Source organism: Phyllobates terribilis, unplaced genomic scaffold (genome assembly GCF_046119375.1).
Source record: "Phyllobates terribilis strain yellow unplaced genomic scaffold, ASM4611937v1 Scaffold_12__6_contigs__length_324123572, whole genome shotgun sequence".
Taxonomy (NCBI): domain Eukaryota; kingdom Metazoa; phylum Chordata; class Amphibia; order Anura; family Dendrobatidae; genus Phyllobates; species Phyllobates terribilis.
In genome coordinates, this window is record NW_027362772.1 from 98,661,610 (window position 1) to 98,685,285 (window position 23,676).

General features: G+C 50.6%; 1 protein-coding gene and 1 long non-coding RNA gene across 2 annotated transcripts in view; one reads left to right on the forward strand and one right to left on the reverse strand.

Moving 5' to 3' along the window:
• LOC141172237 (uncharacterized) lies at positions 1 to 10,025 on the reverse strand. The gene is made up of 2 exons (XR_012252443.1): positions 9,463 to 10,025; positions 1 to 301 (listed from the first exon to the last, which is right to left on the reverse strand). It is a non-coding gene; the product is annotated as an uncharacterized lncRNA (long non-coding RNA).
• Positions 7,462 to 23,676, forward strand: part of LOC141172236 (uncharacterized) — a 27,944-nt gene continuing 11,729 nt past the window's right edge. The window contains exon 1 of the mRNA XM_073656224.1: positions 7,462 to 7,546. The gene's annotated coding sequence lies outside the window, so the exon portion shown is untranslated. The remainder of the gene's footprint in view (positions 7,547 to 23,676) is intronic.

The following is a 23,676-nucleotide window of genomic DNA, read 5'->3' on the forward strand; positions in this document are numbered from 1 at the left end:
GATATTAAAAATATATGGTTTATTTAAACGAAGGTAGAGAATTAAAATCCGTTAAAAAAAGAGATCATGTAGGTTCTTCTTGTTCACTTCCGCGAGGCTTTGTCTGCAAGAATGTATAAGTAGGCAGGAGGCTCCGGTGGGGGAATCCAAAGAAGATAGATTAGAGATGAGGTAGAGAATTCGTATGGGTGTTGTTGACTGGGTACACAATTGGGTGGGAAGTACCTGATGTTCCTTGGTGCAGATCTGGACGTGCCGGATAGGGATAGATATGGTGGATGATTTTTCTTTCTATTAGATTCTGCAAATAGACAATGGGATTAGATAAGTGCTATTGAGTAAGTATAAAGAATAAGTAATAGATTTGATGAAATATGCTATCTGGCAAAATACCTGGTGACCTTATCTGGTCTATGGAGTCTGTGACTGGTATGTGATAGCTAGTAAAAGGCTTGCCAATGTGGTTGAACCATCTAGAAGAGGAAGTATGTGAAGACCAGGAGTTCTGCGATGGCAGCGCAGCTGGGTGCTTGTGTCCCGTAGATGCCGACATTGGTGGACTGTTTGGAGGTAGGACCTTTATACCACTGATAGGTGGAGGGCGATGGATCTCTCCAGAGGTTAGGAGTAGGCACGGCGGGCGGCACACTGGATACACTTAATCCCGGCTGGTGACTAAGTGGGAGGGTCGCCTCTGGAGGTTGGCGCGCTTGGCGCTTCAACGCTTGAGAACCTGCGAGACACGTGGTCACGTGGTTCGGATCCATACGGAGGCCACAGAGGACCAGTTTCTACCCGTTTCAGAAATCTAGTGGTTTCCTTCATCAGGGATGGTCCTTCAGGGTTTGTGGACTTTTATATCCATGCTGGTAAGTTGGATACAAATGTCATGTATCAATCAGTCGCATGATAATCCCCTTTCCTCGTTAGATTTAGTTGCAGGCAAATAGTTTGATTTCACTATTGAGGCCCTTTGGTCTCAGTGTCCAGTGTAAATATCCAGTGTCTTTCTGCTCTGGACATCTGTTTAATGAAGTCACCCTTTCGCCAGTATTTCTGTACCACTTCAATACCCATAACTTGGATATTTTCGGAGGAGCCTCCATATTTTTCAATATAGCTGATGACCATCAAATTTATTCTTAATATTCCTTAAATGTTCGCCTATCCTCGTGCTCATCTGGCAAATAGTTTGTCCTGTGTATAACTTGTTGCATGGACATTTGAGGCTATACACTACACCTTTACTGGAACAGGTTATGTGGTCTTTTATACTGTATTCGTTTACTCCATGGCCACTCCATGGCCAACTCGTACACACGACTCCGCTCCGTACACCTCGTACACACGGCTCTGCTCCGTACACCTCGTACACGCGCAGCTCCGCCCCGTACACCTCGTACACGCGCGGCTCCGCTCCGTACACCTCGTACACACGGCTCCTCTCCGTACATCTCGTACACGCGCGGCTCCTCTCCGTACACCTCGTACACGCGCGGCTCCTCTCCGTACACCTCGTACACGCGCGGCTCCTCTCCGTACGCCTCGTACACGCGCGGCTCCTCTCCGTACGCCTCGTACACGCGCGGCTCCTCTCCGTACGCCTCGTACACGCGCGGCTCCTCTCCGTACGCCTCGTACACGCGCGGCTCTGCTCCGTACGCCTCGTACACGCGCGGCTCTGCTCCGTACGCCTCGTACACGCGCGGCTCTGCTCCGTACGCCTCGTACACGCGCGGCTCTGCTCCGTACGCCTCGTACACGCGCGGCTCTGCTCCGTACGCCTCGTACACGCGCGGCTCTGCTCCGTACGCCTCGTACACGCGCGGCTCTGCTCCGTACGCCTCGTACACGCGCGGCTCCGCTCCGCTCCGTACACCTCGTACACACACGCAGGGGTGGAGTAAGAGTAGCAAGGGCACCGGGCAGTTTAGAAGGCGCCCCCCCACACACACACACACACACACCTGATTTATCACGTGACATGTCACATGATCCCCTGTGATAGATCATGTCATAGTTCACGTGAAATTAATTTGGCACAATATTAATTATAATATTTTTTTTAGGCTGTGTGCCCACTATGCGTTTTTTAAGCGTTTCCGCAGCGGCAATTCCGCTGCAGAAACGCTTAAAAAACGCTTGGTAGAAGGTCTGCCATGTTCCCCAATGATAATCCGCACATGCTGCGGAAATTTCCGGTGCGTATTATCATTGCGGAAAAATCCGCAGCACTACCAATTACTTTGTGGAAGCGCTGCGTTTTCGCCGCCATTGACTTGCATTAGAACGCATGGAATCCGCATCACTGCATCTGTACATGCAGAATCCATGCGTTTCAATGTGCGGATGGTACCCGGGTGTGGAGGACAGGAGACTCTCCTCCGGACCGGGGTACCATAGTACCTGTAAAAAAAAGAATAAAATAAAAAATAAATATTATATTTACCTTCTGATGGCCCCCGGTGTCTTTATCCGATGCGTCCTGGCTTGCCGGCTGCTCGCGATGGTCTGAAAAGGACCTGCCGTGACATAATTTAGTCATGTGACGGGTCACGCGACCGCTGACGTCGGCAGGCCATCAGAAGGTAAGTATATATTTTTTATTTTTTACCATTCTTTTACGGTCTCACTATATAAATCCATGCTGTTTGCATGGATTTATATAGTGTGACCAAGTTGTCAAGCACTTTGCAAGTGATGCTAAAATCGCTTGGAAAGCGCTTGACAACCCGCATGCGGAAATGCATGTGAAGAACGCTTCACTTCCGCATGTCCCTGGCAGGAAAAACGAATGTACAATCCGCATGTACAATCCGCATGCGTTTTTTCTGCCGGGGAGATGCAGAAACGCTCAAAAAAAATCCGGAACATTTCTGTATCGTGGGCACCTAGCCTTACATTAATTGTATGACTCAATATTGAGCACACGTAGCCATCTATACACAGCGGGAGGCCGCACTGCGCCATCTATACACAGCGGAAGGCCGCACCGCGCCATCTATACACAGCAGGAGGCCGCACGGCGCCATCTATACACAGCAGGAGGCCGCACGGCGCCATCTATACACAGCGGGAGGCCGCACGGCGCCATCTATTCACAGCGGGAGGCCGCACGGCGCCATCTATACACAGCGGGAGGCCGCAAGGCGCCATCTATACACAGCGGGAGGCCGCAAGGCGCCATCTATACACAGCGGGAGGCCGCACGTAGCCATCTATACACAGCGGGAGGCAGCACGGTGCCATCTATACACAGCGGGAGGCAGCACGCTGCCATCTATACACAGCAGGGGGCCGCACGGTGCCATCTATACACAACGGGAGGCCGCACGTAGCCATCTATACACAGCGGGAGGCCGCACGGCGCCATCTATACACAGCGGGAGGCCGCACGGCGCCATCTATACACAGCGGGAGGCCGCACGGCGCCATCTATACACAGCGGGAGGCCGCACGGCGCCATCTATACACAGCGGGAGGCCGCACGTAGCCATCTATACACAGCGGGAGGCCGCACGGCGCCATCTATACACAGCAGGGGGCCGCACGGCGCCATCTGTACACAGCAGGGGGCCGCACGGCGCCATCTGTACACAGCAGGGGGCCGCACGGCGCCATCTATACACAGCAGGGGGCCGCACGGCACCATCTATACACAGTGGGAGGCCGCACGACCCCCCCCCGGAGACAGCAGGAGGCCGCACAGCACCATCTATACTCAGCAGGAGGCCGCACGCAGTCAAGCACACAGACATATACATACATTCATAAACACATTTGAAACACAAAAATACATATAAACAGACATCACACAATGATATCTGCCTGCACACACATACTGTACATACATACACATACACACATACACACATACACACACACACACACACACACACACACACACACACACACACACACACACACACACACACACACACACACACACTCACCATCCCCCGGCTCCATTCCTCCTGCCTGCTCTGACTTCTCCGTTGCAGCAGTGCAGGCCTCGCACGCGCGCGGCTCCGCTCCGTACGCCTCGCACGCGCGCGGCTCCGCTCCGTACGCCTCGCACGCGCGCGGCTCCGCTCCGTACGCCTCGCACGCGCGCGGCTCCGCTCCGTACGCCTCGCACGCGCGCGGCTCCGCTCCGTACGCCTCGCACGCGCGCGGCTCCGCTCCGTACGCCTCGCACGCGCGCGGCTCCGCTCCGTACGCCTCGCACGCGCGCGGCTCCGCTCCGTACGCCTCGCACGCGCGCGGCTCCGCTCCGTACGCGCGCGGCTCCGCTCCGTACGCGCGCGGCTCCGCTCCGTACGCGCGCGGCTCCGCTCCGTACGCCTCGTACGCGCGCGGCTCCGCTCCGTACGCGCGCGGCTCCGCTCCGCACGCCTCGTACGCGCGCGGCTCCGCTCCGCACGCCTCGTACGCGCGCGGCTCCGCTCCGCACGCCTCGTACGCGCGCGGCTCCGCTCCGCACGCCTCGTACGCGCGCGGCTCCGCTCCGCACGCCTCGTACGCGCGCGGCTCCGCTCCGCACGCCTCGTACGCGCGCGGCTCCGCCCCGTACGCGCGCGGCTCCGCCCCGTACGCGCGCGGCTCCGCCCCGTACGCGCGCGGCTCCGCCCCGTACACGCGCGGCTCCGCTCCGGACGCCTCGTACACGCGCGGCTCCGCTCCGGACGCCTCGTACACGCGCGGCTCCGCTCCGGACGCCTCGTACACGCGCGGCTCTGCTCCTTACACGCGCGGCTCCGCTCCGTACACCTCGTACACGCGCGGCTCCGCTCCGTACACCTCGTACACGCGCGGCTCCGCTCCGTACACCTCGTACACGCGCGGCAACGCTCCGTACACCTCGTACACGCGCGGCAACGCTCCGTACACCTCGTACACGCGCGGCTCCGCTCCGTACACCTCGTACACGCGCGGCTCCGCTCCTTACACGCGCGGCTCCGCTCCTTACACGCGTGGCTCCGCTCCTTACACGCGTGGCTCCGCTCCATACACCTCGTACACGCGCGGCTCCGCTCCGTACGCCTCGTACACGCGCGGCTCCGCTCCGTACGCCTCGTACACGCGCGGCTCCGCTCCGTACGCCTCGTACACGCGCGGCTCCGCTCCGTACACCTCGTACACGCGCGGCTCCGCTCCGTACACCTCGTACACGCGCGGCTCCGCTCCGTACACCTCGTACACGCGCGGCTCTGCTCCTTACACGCGCGGCTCCGCTCCGTACACCTCGTACACGCGCGGCTCTGCTCCTTACACGCGCGGCTCCGCTCCGTACACCTCGTACACGCGCGGCTCTGCTCCTTACACGCGCGGCTCCGCTCCGTACACCTCGTACACGCGCGGCTCTGCTCCTTACACGCGCGGCTCCGCTCCGTACACCTCGTACACGCGCGGCTCTGCTCCTTACACGCGCGGCTCCGCTCCGTACACCTCGTACACGCGCGGCTCCGCTCCGTACACCTCGTACACGCGCGGCTCCGCTCCGTACACCTCGTACACGCGCGGCTCCGCTCCGTACACCTCGTACACGCGCGGCTCTGCTCCGTACACGCGCGGCTCTGCTCCGTACACGCGCGGCTCCGCTCCGTACACCTCGTACACGCGCGGCTCCGCTCCGTACACCTCGTACACGCGCGGCTCCGCTCCGTACACCTCGTACACGCGCGGCTCCGCTCCGTACACCTCGTACACGCGCGGCTCCGCTCCGTACACCTCGTACACGCGCGGCTCCGCTCCGTACACCTCGTACACGCGCGGCTCCGCTCCGTACACCTCGTACACGCGCGGCTCCGCTCCGTACACCTCGTACACGCGCGGCTCCGCTCCGTACACCTCGTACACGCGCGGCTCTGCTCCTTACACGCGCGGCTCCGCTCCGTACGCCTCGTACACGCGCGGCTCCGCTCCGTACGCCTCGTACACGCGCGGCTCCGCTCCGTACACCTCGTACACGCGCGGCTCCGCTCCGTACACCTCGTACACGCGCGGCTCCGCTCCGTACACCTCGTACACGCGCGGCTCCGCTCCGTACACCTCGTACACGCGCGGCTCCGCTCCGTACACCTCGTACACGCGCGGCTCCGCTCCGTACACCTCGTACACGCGCGGCAACGCTCCGTACACCTCGTACACGCGCGGCTCCGCTCCGTACACCTCGTACACGCGCGGCTCCGCTCCGTACACCTCGTACACGCGCGGCTCCGCTCCTTACACGTGCGGCTCCGCTCCGTACGCCTCGTACACGCGCGGCTCCGCTCCGTACGCCTCGTACACGCGCGGCTCCGCTCCGTACGCCTCGTACACGCGCGGCTCCGCTCCGTACGCCTCGTACACGCGCGGCTCCGCTCCGTACGCCTCGTACACGCGCGGCTCCGCTCCGTACACCTCGTACACGCGCGGCTCCGCTCCGTACACCTCGTACACGCGCGGCTCCGCTCCGTACACCTCGTACACGCGCGGCTCTGCTCCTTACACGCGCGGCTCCGCTCCGTACACCTCGTACACGCGCGGCTCTGCTCCTTACACGCGCGGCTCCGCTCCGTACACCTCGTACACGCGCGGCTCTGCTCCTTACACGCGCGGCTCCGCTCCGTACACCTCGTACACGCGCGGCTCTGCTCCTTACACGCGCGGCTCCGCTCCGTACACCTCGTACACGCGCGGCTCTGCTCCTTACACGCGCGGCTCCGCTCCGTACACCTCGTACACGCGCGGCTCCGCTCCGTACACCTCGTACACGCGCGGCTCCGCTCCGTACACCTCGTACACGCGCGGCTCCGCTCCGTACACCTCGTACACGCGCGGCTCCGCTCCGTACACCTCGTACACGCGCGGCTCCGCTCCGTACACCTCGTACACGCGCGGCTCCGCTCCGTACACCTCGTACACGCGCGGCTCCGCTCCGTACACCTCGTACACGCGCGGCTCCGCTCCGTACACCTCGTACACGCGCGGCTCCGCTCCGTACACCTCGTACACGCGCGGCTCCGCACCGTACACCTCGTACACGCGCGGCTCCGCTCCGTACACCTCGTACACGCGCGGCTCCGCTCCGTACACCTCGTACACGCGCGGCTCCGCTCCGTACACCTCGTACACGCGCGGCTCCGCTCCGTACACCTCGTACACGCGCGGCTCCGCTCCGTACACCTCGTACACGCGCGGCTCCGCTCCGTACACCTCGTACACGCGCGGCTCCGCTCCGTACACCTCGTACACGCGCGGCTCCGCTCCGTACACCTCGTACACGCGCGGCTCCGCTCCGTACACCTCATACACACCCTCCGCTCCGCGGCTCCGCTCCGTACACCTCGTACACGCGCGGCTCTGCTACATCCACACTGTAAACCCCTCCTGACCCCACACATAAACTTCAGCTCATCCAGCACCATGACAACCAGCACAGCAGAGTCCTGCATCCACTGAGGCCCCTGATCATGTGACCCCTGACTCCTCCCTCCTGTGACCTCATCACAGGTCCTGTGCGCACACAACAGCCATATATGTGGTGGCGGCTCTGCAGGTGGAGGTATGTGGAGACCCCATTACTGGGCGCAGGGGGCATTAACCCCTTCAGCACGGAGGCTCTTTTGGGGTCTTGTGCTGCCCCTTTATAAGAATCATAAGGTTTCTGTTCTGTTTCCTGTAATAGATACATACGATCCAACTATGGAGACAGGAAGGGAGTAAACGTATTGTTCTCAGAGTACAGGACCCCCACAGTGTAATGCCCCCATTATGCCCCTTATGCAGGATGTATGATGCCCCCATACAGTGTAATGCCCCCATTATGCCCCTTATGCCGTATGTATGATGCTCCCACACAGTGTAATGCCCCCATTATGCCCCTTATGCCGTATGTATGATGCCCCCACAGTGTAATGCCCCCATTACACCCCTTATGCAGGATGTATGATGCCCCCACACAGTGTAATGCCCCTTATGCAGGATGTATGATGCCCCCCACAGTGTAATGCCCCCATTATGCCCCTTATGCAGGATGTATGATGCCCCCACACAGTGTAATGCCCCCATTATACCCCTTATGCTGGATGTATGATGCCCCCATACAGTGTAATGCCCCCATTATGCCCCTTATGCAGTATGTATGATGCCCCCACACAGTGTAATGCCCTCATCATGCCCCTTATGCAGTATGTATGATGCCCCCACACAGTGTAATGCCCCCATTATGCCCCTTATGCAGGATGTATGATGCCCCCACACAGTGTAATGCCCCCATTATGCCCCTTATGCAGGATGTATGATGCCCCCACACAGTGTAATGCCCCCATTATACCCCTTATGCTGGATGTATGATGCCCCCATACAGTGTAATGCCCCCATTATGCCCCTTATGCAGTATGTATGATGCCCCCACACAGTGTAATGCCCTCATCATGCCCCTTATGCAGTATGTATGATGCCCCCACACAGTGTAATGCCCCCATTATGCCCCTTATGCAGGATGTATGATGCCTCCACACACTGTAATGCCCCCATTATGCCCCTTATGCAGGATGTATGATGCCCTCACACAGTGTAATGCCCCCATTATGCCCCTTATGCAGGATGTATGATGCCCCCCCCCACAGTGTAATGCCCCCATTATGCCCCTTATGCAGTATGTATGATGACCCCACACAGTGTAATGCCCCCATTATGCCCCTTATGCAGTATGTATGATGCCCCTTATGTAGTATGTATAATGCCCCCATTATGCCCCTTATGTAGTATGTATAATGCCCCCATTATGCCCCTTATGCAGTATGTATAATGCCCCCACACATTGTAATGCCCCCATTATGCCCCTTATGCAGTATGTTCGATGTCCCCATTATGCCCCTTATCCAGTATGTATGATGCCCCCACACAGTGTAATGCCCCCATTATGCCCCTTATGCAGGATGTATGATGCCCCCACACAGTGTAATGCCCCCATTATGCCTCTTATGCAGTATGTATGATGCCTCCCACACAGTGTAACGCCCCCATTATGCCCCTTATGCAGGATGTATGATGCCCCCACACAGTGTAATGCCCCCATTATGCCCCTTATGCAGGATGTATGATGCCCCCACACAGTGTAATGCCCCCATTATGCCCCTTATGCAGGATGTATGATGCCCCCACACAGTGTAATGCCCCCATTATGCCCCTTATGCAGGATGTATGATGCCCCCACACAGTGTAATGCCCCCATTATTCCCCTTATGCAGGATGTATGATGCCCCCCACACAGTGTAATGCCCCTTATGCAGTATGTATTATTCTGCCACCGACGTACGTGGGTGAGATATGTCTTAGGGATGTGAACATGGATCTCTGTATAAGCAATGGCAGATAGCGTTACTCACTAACCTGTGCTTCTATTTTTATGAACTCCTTGTGTTAGTCCAGAAGGATGATGCAATTATGAATTTCAACAGGTTTTATTCACAGTACCTTGATGAGATGAGGTGAGAGGTCAGGGACGGTAAATGGATGAAGATGCCATAGAAGTTAGTATTGATATTAGAAGCGCCAGGTAGAGGTAAAGAGAGAATCCTTATCCAGACCTGTAGCATGTGTTGTCCAAGATGGCACTGAGAGAAGAAGGAAGTGGAGGAAGGACGATAGGAGTTGCAGACAGAAAGGTCTTATGGGTAAAATAGTGGTGATACATAAGCAAAGTATTATAACAACGGCCAGTAGATGGCAGCAAAGTACAACAAATGCAATATATGGTAAAACCATGTAACATTAGGAAAATGTTCCTGTAATGGCTGAAAGTCTCTGCAAACAATTAGCTAACAGCACACTCCCCGTCTGAAATCCCTGAATTTTACTATTTTAACAGTTTTGAGGTGGAGGTGCTTTCCTGAAGTACCCTGAGGGATACCTCAATCTGAAAGATAAAAACATTGCATGCAATGCAACAATAACCTATAAACGAGATAGACAAATGTCTAGAACAGTTCCTGAAGTAATCCAGAAGATAACCCATCTTCGGATTGGAGAAGCCACACTAGGCCAAACTGTCTCCAACCCAATTGTAATCCAATGGTTTAAGTTCCTGGTTGCAATCAAATGAGTGTCTTAAGTGGTCCGAAAGTTCCTTGAAAGTTCCATCTGGTTGAATGGATAGTTGTTAATTCTCAACCGACATAAGTAAGATAACCTCTGATAAGATTTGGGGTCATCTTGCTTCATGACTGTCACTTCCACTTTGCGTACCTTGCCATCTTTGCTTTGACTGGTTTTTGATATAAGTCGCATAGGCCATGCGCTTCTTTCCGCCTTCTGGTCTTTCATGAGGACAAGATCTCCTACTTGTAAGCTTGGTTTTACTTGTTGCCATTTTCTTCGTGTTTGTAGGAGAGTAAGGTACTCCATCTTCCATCTACTCCAGAAACAGCCAGATGTTGTATGTGTTTCCAATGTCTCTGATATTTGTTGCCAGACACAGAGTCTCCAGGTGGGCTAGGAACGGTTCCAAGTTTCTTGCAATGACACGAACAATCCTTGTCCATCTGGAGAAGCGACCAAATCGCCGATAGTCCCAGCCAACCTTCTCCTTGGAAGTGGTGATGAGGGTGTTGACATCAGGACGGATCTCTGGGTCAACGTCTGGATCCTGAAGGCTGAAGCTGTCTTCAACGGCAGTCTCTTCACACTGACTGAGAAGGAACTCCAGTCCTGTTAACCAAGAAGAATTTGAAAAAGCACCAACAGACACTGGCCCAGTAGCAAGGTCAGCAGGGTTAAGATGGGATGGAACATACTGCCATTGTTTAGGTTTGGAGGATTTCCTGATCCTTTCAACGTGGTTAGTGACATAGACATAGAAGCGTTTTGTCTGGTTGTATATGTAGCCCAGAACAACCTTGCTGTCTGTGTAGAATCTTGTCATCCATGTGAAAAGCTAGTTCACTCTTTATGGAGTCTGCAATCTCAACGGCTAGTACAACCCCACAGAGCTCAAGTCTAGGTATGGTGTGCTCTGGTTTAGGAGCCAATTTAGCCTTTCCAAATAGAAATCCAACATGGGCTTCATTGTTAGAGTCTATAACCTTCAAATAGGCAACAGCTGCAATAGCTTCAGTAGAGGCATCAGAGAATATATGAATCTCTTTCCTTTGACTCGTAGAACGGGATGCTGGAGTGTTACAACGTGGTATGTGGATTTTATCCAAGGCACAAAGAGATTCCCTCCATGTCTTCCACTTTAGTTGTTTGTCAGCAGAGAGTGGTACATCCCAGTCCTTAATAGACGCTGAGAGTTGTCTTAACAGAAGCTTGCCTTGTATAGTCAGGGATGCAACAAATCCTAGTGGATTGTATAGACTGTTCACCACTGACAGAACCCCACGCTTAGTAAATGTTTTTTCAGCACCACTAACCTGAAAGCTGAAGGAGTCCTTTAACAAGTTCTATCTCAAGTCCAGGCTTCTCTGTACTGGTGGATTATCAGAGTCTAGATTCAAGTCTCTGAATTCTGCAGCATGATCATTAGGGTGAAAGGCCTTCATGACAACAGCACTATTGGAGGCAATTTTATGCAATCTTAAATGAGCTTTTGAAAGCATACCTTGTGTCCGTTTGAGCAGATCCATGGCTTCTTCTGCTGTGGGCAGGGATTTGAGACCACTGTCCACATAGAAATCCCTTTCAATGAACTGTGGGCCGCCTTCCCAAACTCTGATTCGCAATCTGAGGCAGTCCTACGTAGGCTGTATGTAGCAACTGCAGGAGAAGCACTGTTTCCCACCACGTGCATCTTCATATGGTTTTCAACCATTTCCTTGTCGGAGTCATTGTCTCAGTGCCATAGAAAATGGAGAAGATTTCCGTGATCTTGTCGCACGATGAAACATAGAAACATTTGTTCGATGTCAGCAGTAATGGCGACTGTCTCTTTTCTGAATCTCATGAGCACTCCCACCAGGTTATTTGTCAAGTTGGGGCCAGTGAGGAGAACATCGTTCAGAGATACACCATCATGTTTGGCACTTGAATCAAACACCACTCTGATTTGTTTAGGTTTTCTTGGATGATATACTCCAAAGGAAGGAAGATGCCAGCATTATTCATTGGCTTGCAAGAGTGCAGCTGGCTCTGCGTGATCATTGCAAAATATCTTGTCCATAAAGGCTACGAAATGGTCCTTCATTTGTTTCTCAATGTTCTCTGCAGTGGGATGAACCTGGATAAGGCCTGTTCTCGGTTGTTAAGAAGCTTGGCCATTGTAACTTTGAAGGGTAAGGGAGCAACCCACCGGTCAGATTCGTTCTTGAAGAATCCACTGTCCATTATTTTAATAATTGTCTTCTATGGATACGGCGACCCTTTTGTCAACTTGTGTTGTGGGAAACACTGTTTTCCCTAAGTCATCACCATAGGGAGTAGGAATTATGTCAGGCTCTTTAATGAAGGTGGAGAACCTTTCTTTCACTTTGTAGTGATGAGAGCATGGTTTAAAGTGAGTTGTGCAACCATTTTGGAGTACATACGTTTTAAAGGAGTTGACTTCGGATGCCTTGTGACTCTTATCCAGACATACATTGCCGACGATTACCCAGCCTAGATCAAGTCTTTGGGCGTATGGAGCATCATCTGGGCCATTGCATTGTTAGCGCACCTTGTGGACCTTCGGAATGTCCCTCCCTTGTAGGATTAGAATATCAGCATTCATGTCCACAGGAGGAATTTCGTTAGGTGCCTCAAGTGGAGGTGATGAAGCGTGGCTTCCGGAGTGGGAATTTCTTCCCTTTTATCGGGTATCTGGTCACATTCAATTAAAGTTGGCAAGGGTATGTGCACGTTTCCCTTGATTGAAGAGATAATGTACCCAGAGGCACTCCTACCAGAAGTCTCAATACGACCAAACAAGTGTTGAGGGTGTATGGAACCAGGTGTCCCTTTATATTGAAGATCTCAAACAGTTTGGGCTTTGCTAGAGACCTGTTACTTTGCTCATCTATTATGGCATATATTTTGGAGACCTTGTCAGGTTGTCCTTCTGGATATAATTTTACCAGACATACTTTGGCACAGCATTTAGGACCAGTCCCTTCTTCACATACTGTACTTCAATACATGAGGAGGAAACAGCAGTTGCAGCTGGAACTTGTGGCTCTCCGCCATGCTTTTGAGCAGGGTTGGATGCTGCAGAAGGTTGTGAATTGTGTGGAGCTGGTGTGGGATGCATGGATGTAACGTGTTTGTCACTACTGCATTCAGTGCACTTAATGACGGCCTTACAGTGTTTAGCGAGGTAGTCTGAGGAGGTGCCACACTTATAACATATCCCAAGCTCCTTGAGAGTATCTCTGTGTTACTGCAAAGTCTTTGCCCTGAGTCCACTACATTCCTTAAGTGGGTGAGGTCGTTTGCGGATAGGGCACATACGGTTACTGTCCATAACTTTAGGAGCAACAGTATTTGTTTTAGTGAAGGAGGATGCTGTAAGTGGAACGTCAGTCTCTCACAAATACTGTGCCCCTTAACGCTCTACGTTTGGTGGTAATGCTATCTTACCTTGTCAATGAATCTGGTGGAGTAGGTTCAGTGAAGTTGAAGCTGGGATCATTCTTCTTCTGAGCTTGATCACTGACAAACCTGGAAAAATATGAAAAGGGAGGAAAAGACATTATGTAGTCTTTTATACCGTGAGCCGTGGTCTGCCCATTTACCCTGCATGCTGTGTGGCAACTTTATCACTACTGGATTCACGCCATGAGCAGTATCAAGGTAACTCAGTCCTGAAAGACGTGGGTCTAATTTTGCCAATTCTATTTCCTTTAGCAGGTCACTCTCAGGTCTTGAAATTTTTGATTGTCCTTGTTAGTTATCTTTGGGAAAGTTTGCATTCTCTTAAATAAGGTTGACTCTATGGCTTCTGAGCTGCCGTAGGTTTGCTCCAGTCTCTCCCAAGCTGCAATAAGACCTGCATCTGAATAGTCCACATGAACTGCCCTTATTGTCTTGATACGCTCCATTGATTCAGGGCCTAACCAGTTAACAGCAAATCCAGTTGTTCCTTGCCGGTGAGGTTGAGGTCTTGCATTACTGCTTGAAAGGTCGATTTCCAGGCTCTATAATTTTCAGCACGATCATCAAACTTTGAGAGACTGATGTTTATTAACTCCCTGCGAATCATGTACCTGGCGAATTCAGACATGTCCGATCTCCCTGTCATAGTTGCAGGATTAACTTGTGGCATCCCTGGGGAATGTAAATTCTCTGGCTTATATGTCTGAGACGGATCAGGACGAAATGATGCGGCATGAGGGTTAAGTTGTGGTTTAGCCTCTATAGGGTCTGCTGGCTGCAGCCTAAATTGTAGTTTAGTGCTGCAACTTACCTTGTCGGCAGTATGTGGTAACATCTTTTGCGTTGCGGATGCATCGGTGTGGTAGATTGGAGGTGGCGCTGGTACAGATGGTAAGTGTTTTAGCACATAGTCTGTACTGCGATCAGCTGGGTCCTCCATTTCTTCTGGAATAAAGCAGTCCATATCAGCATCTTGACCTAGTGCTTGTTCAAAGACTTTCAGTTTAGCGAGGGCTGCTGCTTCTTCCCTTTCTGCTTGGAGTATTTTTAATTGGGTTTACATCTCAGATTCCTGCTTTTTTAATTGGGCTTCTACTTCAGCCTCCTTCCTAGCAAAGGAGCTTCTGACTCTAGCTTCCTCTGCAGGCTCACGGATTTCCAGTATCTTGTCAGACAATGTTGACTTCCTGGAGTGAGATGATCTGGAAGACCGAGATGTGATTTTGGTCGACGTTGTACAATGTGACTTAACCTCTTGGAGGTGTGCAATGCGGAGTTCTGCCTTATCCTGGCCATCTCGCACTAATGAAGTCTTTTCTTGGAGTAGTCTCCCTTTCAGTCAGCTCTGCTGGGGCATCTTCCATGTCACAGTTACTCAGGAATGTGATGTACTTTGCAGACAGTCTCTGGTAGCGATCATAGGCGGCAGATAAACTATTCAATTTGGCGGTTAAATCTGCTGTGTCATTGTTAGTACATGGAAGAGCTGCTAAATAATGATCAGCTCTACCCCATACTGTGATATCATGGAACTCATTCCTGGTTGTCTCCAGGTTCTCTGACCTTTTGTGTCAGTTTGGTTACACGTTTGGGTCGTACATCCTGCTCTGCAGTAAATGTGGACTCTGCTCCTGGATCATCTGTGATGTCAGGAACATGATGTGCTTCTCCCACAGAGGGATCCATGGTGCCTTTTGTGGACATGCTTTAGCTAAGATGGTGGATGGTCATAGACTTGCTAGCAGACAATGCACATGCACACAGACACTGTAGACTTAGGTCTCTCATTACTATTCTGCCACCGATGTACGTTGGTGAGATGTGTCTGAGGGATATGAACGTGGATCTCTGTATAAGCAATGGCAGATAGCGTTACTCACTAACCTGTGCTTCTATTTTTATGAACTCATTGTGGTAATCCAGAAGGATGATGCAGTTATGAATTTCAACAGGTTTTATTCACAGTACCTTGATGAGGTGAGGCCAGGGAAGGTGAATGGATGAAGATGCAGTAGAAGTTAGAATTGATGTTAGAAGCATCAGAGGTAATGAGAGAATCCTTTCTCCAGACCTGTAACATGTGTTGTCCAAGATGGCACTGAGATAAGAAGAAAGTGGAGGAAGGGAGATAGGAGGAATTGCAGACAGAAAGGTCTTATGGGTAAAATAGCGGTGATACATAAGCAACGTATTATAACAATGGCCAGTAGATGGCAGCAAAGTACAACAAATACAATATATTGTAAAACCATGTAACATTAGGAAAATGTTCCTGTAATGGCTGAAGTCTCTGCAAACAATTAGCTAACAGCACATGTATGATGCCCCCACACAGTGTAATGCCCCCATTATGCCCCTTATGCAGTATGTATGATGGCCCCACACAGTGTAATGCTCCCATTATGCCCCTTATGCAGGATGTATGATGCCCCCATTATGCCCCTTATGCAGGATGTATGATGACCCCACACAGTGTAATGCCCCCATTATGCCCCTTATGCAGTATGTATGATGGCCCCACACAGTGTAATGCCCCCATTATGCCCCTTATGCAGTATGTATGATGGCCCCACACAGTGTAATGCTCCCATTATGCCCCTTATGCAGGATGTATGATGCCCCCATTATGCCCCTTATGCAGGATGTATGATGACCCCACACAGTGTAATGCCCCCATTATGCCCCTTATGCAGTATGTATGATGGCCCCACACAGTGTAATGCCCCCATTATGCCCCTTATGCAGTATGTATGATGGCCCCACACAGTGTAATGCCCCCATTATGCCCCTTATGCAGGATGTATGATGCCCCCACACAGTGTAATGCCCCCATTATGCTCCTTGTGCAGGATGTATGATGCCCCCACACAGTGTAATGCCCCCATTATGCCCCTTATGCAGGATGTATGATGCCCCCACACAGTGTAATGCTCCCATTATGCCCCTTATGCAGTATGTATGATGCCCCCACACAGTGTAATGCCCCCATTATGCCCCTTATGCAGGATGTATGATGCCCCCACACAGTGTAATGCCCCCATTATGCCCCTTATGCAGTATGTATGATGGCCCCACACAGTGTAATGCCCCCATTATGCCCCTTATGCAGTATGTATGATGGCCCCACACAGTGTAATGCCCCCATTATGCCCCTTATGCAGTATGTATGATGCCCCCACACAGTGTAATGCCCCCATTATGCTCCTTGTGCAGGATGTATGATGCCCCCACACAGTGTAATGCCCCCATTATGCCCCTTATGCAGGATGTATGATGCCCCCACACAGTGTAATGCTCCCATTATGCCCCTTATGCAGTATGTATGATGCCCCCACACAGTGTAATGCCCCCATTATGCCCCTTATGCAGGATGTATGATGCCCCCCCCACAGTGTAATGCCCCCATTATGCCCCTTATGCAGTATGTATGATGCCCCCACACAGTGTAATGCCCCCATTATGCCCCTTATGCAGTATTCATGATGCCCCTTATGTAGTATATATAATGCCCCCATTATGCCCCTTATGTAGTATGTATAATGCCCCCATTATGCCCCTTATGCAGTATGTATAATGCCCCCACACATTGTAATGCCCCCATTATGCCCCTTATCCAGTATGTATGATACCCCCACACAGTGTAATGCCCCCATTATGCCCCTTATGCAGTATGTATGATGCCCCCCACACAGTGTAATGCCCCCATTATGCCCCTTATGCAGGATGTATGATGGCCCCACACAGTGTAATGCTCCCATTATGCCCCTTATGCAGTATGTATGATGGCCCCACACAGTGTAATGCCCCTTATGTAGTATCTATGATGCCCCCACACAGTGTAATGCTCCCATTATGCCCCTTATGTAGGATGTATGTTGCCCCCACACAGTGTAATGCCCCTTATGTAGTATCTATGATGCCCCCACACAGTGTAATACCCCCATTATGCCCCTTATGCATTATGTATGATGCCCCCCACGCAGTGTAATGCCCCCATTATGCCCCTTATGCAGTATGTATGATGCCCCCACACAGTGTAATGCCCCCATTATGCCCCTTATACAGGATGTATGATGACCCCACACAGTGTAATGCCCCCATTATGCCCCTTATGCAGTATGTATGATGGCCCCACACAGTGTAATGCCCCCATTATGCCCCTTATGCAGTATGTATGATGGCCCCACACAGTGTAATGCTCCCATTATGCCCCTTATGCAGGATGTATGATGCCCCCACACAGTGTAATGCCCCCATTATGCCCCTTATGCAGGATGTATGATGCCCCCACACAGTGTAATGCCCCCATTATGCCCCTTATGCAGGATGTATGATGCCCCCACACAGTGTAATGCCCCATTATGCCCCTTATGCAGGATGTATGATGCCCCCCCATTATGCCCCTTATGCAGTATGTATGATGCCCCCACACAGTGTAATGCCCCATTATGCCCCTTATGCAGGATGTATGATGCCCCCACACAGTGTAATGCCCCCATTATGCCCCTTATGCAGTATGTATGATGCCCCCCACACAGTGTAATGCCCCCATTATGCCCCTTATGCAGTATGTATGATTCCCCCCACGCAGTGTAATGCCCCCATTATGCCCCTTATGCAGTATGTATGATGCCCTCACACAGTGTAATGCCCCTTATGCAGGATGTGTAATGCCCCCATTATGCCCCTTATACAGTATGTATGATGCCCCCACACAGTGTAATGCCCCCATTATGCCCCTTATGCAGTGTGTATGATGCCCCCCACACAGTGTAATGCCCCCATTATGCCCCTTATGCTGGATGTATGATGGCCCCACACAGTGTAATGCCCCCATTATGCCCCTTATGCAGTATGTATGATACCCCCCACACAGTGTAATGCCCCCATTATGCCCCTTATGCAGGATGTATGATGCCCCCACACAGTGTAATGCCCCCATTATGCCCCTTATGCAGGATGTATGATGCCCCCACACAGTGTAATGCCTCCATTATGCCCCTTATGCAGGATGTATGATGCCCCCACACAGTGTAATGCCCCCATTATGCCCCTTATGCAGGATGTATGATGCCCCCACACAGTGTAATTCCCCCATTATGCCCCTTATGCAGGATGTATGATGCCCCCACACAGTGTAATGCCCCCATTATGCCCCTTATGCAGGATGTATGATGCCCCCACACAGTGTAATGCCCCCATTATGCCCCTTATGCAGGATGTATGATGCCCCCACACAGTGTAATGCCCCCATTATGCACCTTATGCAGGATGTATGATGCCCCCACACAGTGTAATTCCCCCATTATGCCCCTTATGCAGGATGTATGATGCCCCCACACAGTGTAATGCCCCCATTATGCCCCTTATGCAGGATGTATGATGGCCCCACACAGTGTAATGCTCCCATTATGCCCCTTATGCAGTATGTATGATACCCCCCACGCAGTGTAATGCCCCCATTATGCCCCTTATGCAGTATGTATGATGCCCCCACACAGTGTAATGCCCCCATTATGCCCCTTATGCAGGATGTATGATGCCCCCACACAGTGTAATGCCCCCATTATGCCCCTTATGCAGGATGTATGATGCCCCCACACAGTGTAATGCCCCCATTATGCCCCTTATGCAGTATGTATGATGCCCCCCACGCAGTGTAATGCCCCCATTATGCCCCTTATGCAGGATGTATGATGCCCCCACACAGTGTAATGCCCCCATTATGCCCCTTATGCAGGATGTATGATGCCCCCACACAGTGTAATGCCCCCATTATGCCCCTTATGCAGTATGTATGATGCCCCCCACAGTGTAATGCCCCCATTATGCCCCTTATGCAGTATGTATGATGCCCCCCACACAGTGTAATTCCCCCATTATGCCCCTATAATCAGGTGACCGGATACAAAGCACAGACAAACACAAGGCCAATGTAACCAATATAATTATTTATGTCCCTGATATGGGGGAATTGTAATAACTATAGGAACAGTGAATAATGCAGAGCAGGGAAATTACAAGGTGAAATCTACAATATCAGATATACAATGAATTCTCCTGCTCACTCTATCTGTAATAGCCAACTCTAAACGTATGTTACTTTATCTACTGACAGGGGGGTGCTGGTCCCGACACATATAGGCCATTATGCTCTCCGTCGTGGAACACGTAACTACCGGCATGAGCAGTCACGGGTACGAGTGGAGAGGCGGCAATCAGTTTACCTGTCGTTTCAGTGTAAAGCGCGTCACTTCCGGACATGCACACTAGGGGATGGACATTATCGGACCTCTAGCTCATGAGAAGTAGCGCAGTACATTATTGTAGACAGACTCGATTCTATATGTCCTATGACAATTCACCTATGGGAATGGGAATGGGTCTCCTAGTCTGGGGAGGGGTTTGGATGAAGAGGGATTTTTATACATGGACACCTGGCTATTAGGCACACTATGCTGAGCATCCTGTGTCATTATCCCTGTATCAAGCCTCCTGATGAAGTTGGTGGGGAAACTCGTTGAGGCGGATTAGTGAAACATTCTGAGTACCATACCCTTTCCTTTATACAGTGGGGAAACTTAGTATTTGATACACTGATGATTTTGCATGCTTCCCCACCTACAAAGAATGGAGAGGTCTGTAATTTTTATCGTAGGTCACTTCACCTGTGAGAGACGGAATCTAAAAATGAAAAACAGAAAATCACATTGTATGATTTTTACGTAATTAATTTGCATTTTATTGCATGAAATAAATATTTAATACAATAGAAAAACAGAACTTAATATTACCCCTTTAAGAATATATGTAGGTTGTTCAGTTTTTAATACATATATTTATTAAAGGTTTAAGATTTTACTTTAGAGGGCTTTTCCCACAGTACTGCCCCCTAAACACACAATATGGTATGTGACGACAGCATTTAATCTTAATTACCCAGATGTAAATTCAGTAGGCCAGGAGACATAAGCTATTATCTTTATGTTGACTTTCAAATTGATGGGTTTTTTTTGGTCAAGAAGCATAGACTATTGTTTGTATGAGCCCAGATGTTGACACTTGAGGTGATATTTACTGCAACTTATTGTCTGCTATTCAAGAAGATGACGCAGGGTCAGTGAACAATGAATGTTTGCTAAATATGTGGATTGACCATTGTGTGGGCCCTGTGACTTGTTGACCAGCAAAACAGAGAAGGGTGAACTATGCAGATTGATTAAATGCACAAACAGTGAGAGTTAACCGCATCCTACCTCCCTCTAATCTGTGGATGATGACTCGAGTCACAGATGTAAGTATAAAATGGGATTTCTATCGTTCTGCAAGAAGAATCAGAGACAACTACCAGAGCAACAGCTAGGACAACATGGCTCCATCATGAGGGACACAGATTTGACTTTCTACAGGATGTTAGCTTAGGGAACCACGACCCCAGCTGGAAGAACACAGATCTGCTACATTGAATATCACTGAACCCATGGATATGTTTGGGGAAGCAAGAATTGTGCCGCTCTGGTCACCTGATCCCCAGGGATATATTTGGGGAAACCAGGTTGGGACCCTCCTGTCAACTGTTCCTATAGAGATGTTTGGGATAGCCAGGTTGAGACCCTCTGGTCACCTGGAACCCATGGATATCTTCGTAGAAGCCAGTTTCAGACCCTCTGGTTATCTGATCACGTATCTCAATGGTCTGTCAGCTTCCTAAGCTTGTCATTACCTCCTCTCTGTGGGTGCCTGCCAAAAGCGGGATGCCACTGGTGGGGGTATTTGGCCCTGTAAGCCCAAAAGTCGCAGCAGCTTTGGAAAACCATAGAGAGATGTGTTGACGCATAGACACAGTTTAGTACATGGGCCAGGTGACTGAATGAGGATGTGTATTGCTTATAGATTAAGAGTATTGATTGAATAGATAGGAAATGGCTTGTTAGGGTATGTGCACACGATGCAGAAATGCTCAGGATTTTTTCCTGAGCATTTCTGCATCTCCCTGGCAGGAAAAAACGCATGCGGATTGTACATGCGGTTTCCTGCCAGGGACATGCGGAAATGAAGAGTTCTTCACTTTCATTTCCGCATGCGGGTTCACAAGCGCTTCCCAAGCTATTTTAGCATCACTTGGAAAGTGCTTGTCAACTTCACATTATATAAATCCATGCAACCGGCATGGATTTATATAGTGTGTGAATGTCAAAAAATAAAAAATAAATATATACTTTGCCCTCTGATGGCCCCCGGTGTCCTGCTTCGCTCGGTCCTGGCTGCCGGCTGTGAAGACTTTAGGACCTGCCGACGTCAGCGTCACGTGACCCGTCACATGACTCTGACGTCAGCGAAGGTCCTTCTTCATTCAACCCCGAAGTGCCGGGAACCAAGCAGGAGCGCTGCGCGGGCCGTCAGAAGGTAAGTATATATATATTTTTTTATTTTATTCTTTTTTTCTTAATGGTACCTGGGTCTGGAGGAGAGTCCTCTCATCCACACCCAGGTACCATCCGCACATTAGACCGCATGAAAAGCGCATCTACATATACAGTGATGCGGATTCCATGCGGTCTAATGCAAGTCAATGGCGGCAAAAAAGCAGCGTTTCCGCAAAATTAATTGACATGCTGCGGATTTTTGAGCGCAGTGTAAACGCTGCGGAAAAATCCGCATCATGGGCACAGCACATGCGGATTTCAATTGGGGAACATTGCTGCCCTTCTACCATGCGTTTTTAATGCGTTTCCGCGGCGTTTACGCAACTGCAAAACCGCCACGGAAACGCATTAAAAACGCATCGTGTGAACTCAGCCTTAAAGAACAAAGGGAATATCTTACACTCTTCAGAAATAGCATTGTCCTTCACAGGTGCACATTCCTTTTATCCACACATAATTGCTGGACACTAAGGCACCAAAAGAAAATATAGAATATGGGAATTTCTATAAATTTGATTGTGATAGACATATATTTTAGCAGCAGGGCTAATTGGGAAACAATATGCATATTTTTTCATATCTGACACCTGCCGATGAGCCGTTAATCAACAGTGAAAAGATAACTGACAACTGCTATGCTATGCTTGGTCTCTAAGTAAAAAATCCTGATTAAAAAATATGGCGTTAATCTCCAACTTCTAAGGCACTGGAGAGGATTTATCTCATAGGTTGGATATTTCATAACATCATGAAGGGCTGAGACCAGCCCACAACATGGTCCATGTGAGGTTATCACGGGGGAGTGTGTGGGTGGGACTCAGGAGTTGATAAAAGATCAAGCCGAATTATGATCTGTGTTCGTGCAGAGAGATACATATCGTGTATGCAGGGACCCAGTTCACTGAAACAGCCAATTGAAGTGCTCTCCTTCGGCTAAACTGAATCGTCTCTGCGATCGGTATAATAAATTCTTCTGTCCCTTTTATTTTCTGTAACTGTATATGCTGTATTGTTTTGTCCCCTTTTGTAAAATCTTTTGTATATTTTTCATAAACACTGCCTCCCTTTTGAATTAAATATAAAATTTAATAGTTCTGTTCCTTTTGTTCTGTAAATTGCGTCCCCGAAGCCATACGCTACCTGAAACGGCATCCAGTCAGCCGGAAAACGATTGGTGGTGGCAGCTAATAACCCTACCTCTTTGTTGGGTTATCGTGGAGTTAGTTGTGATAGTGCGCTGGTATATACAAATATTCCATGGGTTGGAATCCGGAGGTGTACATACCATATGCTCACTGTTAGTTTCCCGATAAGTGGCCTGTTAGTGCGAACAGCCTGCGGCCTTCTCCTTTGATCTTCGGCCAATTGTGTAATTGACCGGACGATAGGGGGCAGCAGAGAGCTGTTCGCTCCTAGGATCACAGCAGGTGGTTTTTGTGACCTCCCCGGCGTGTAAATTTGTGGTATTGGTGGATCTAATCCCTGACAGATAGGCAGAGGCATATCATCCATAGCCACTATGGTGCCTGTGAATTGAAAGGGCTCATGTGGCTCAGCACCAGGACCCTTTCCTTCCCCATCATCACAATTTCAGCAATATCCACATTTCCATGATGACAATACCATTGAATAGACTAGTAAATGAGGGAGCCAATAGGTCCCTGACCCACCATTCAGCCTTCTCCTGTGAGTCTGATAC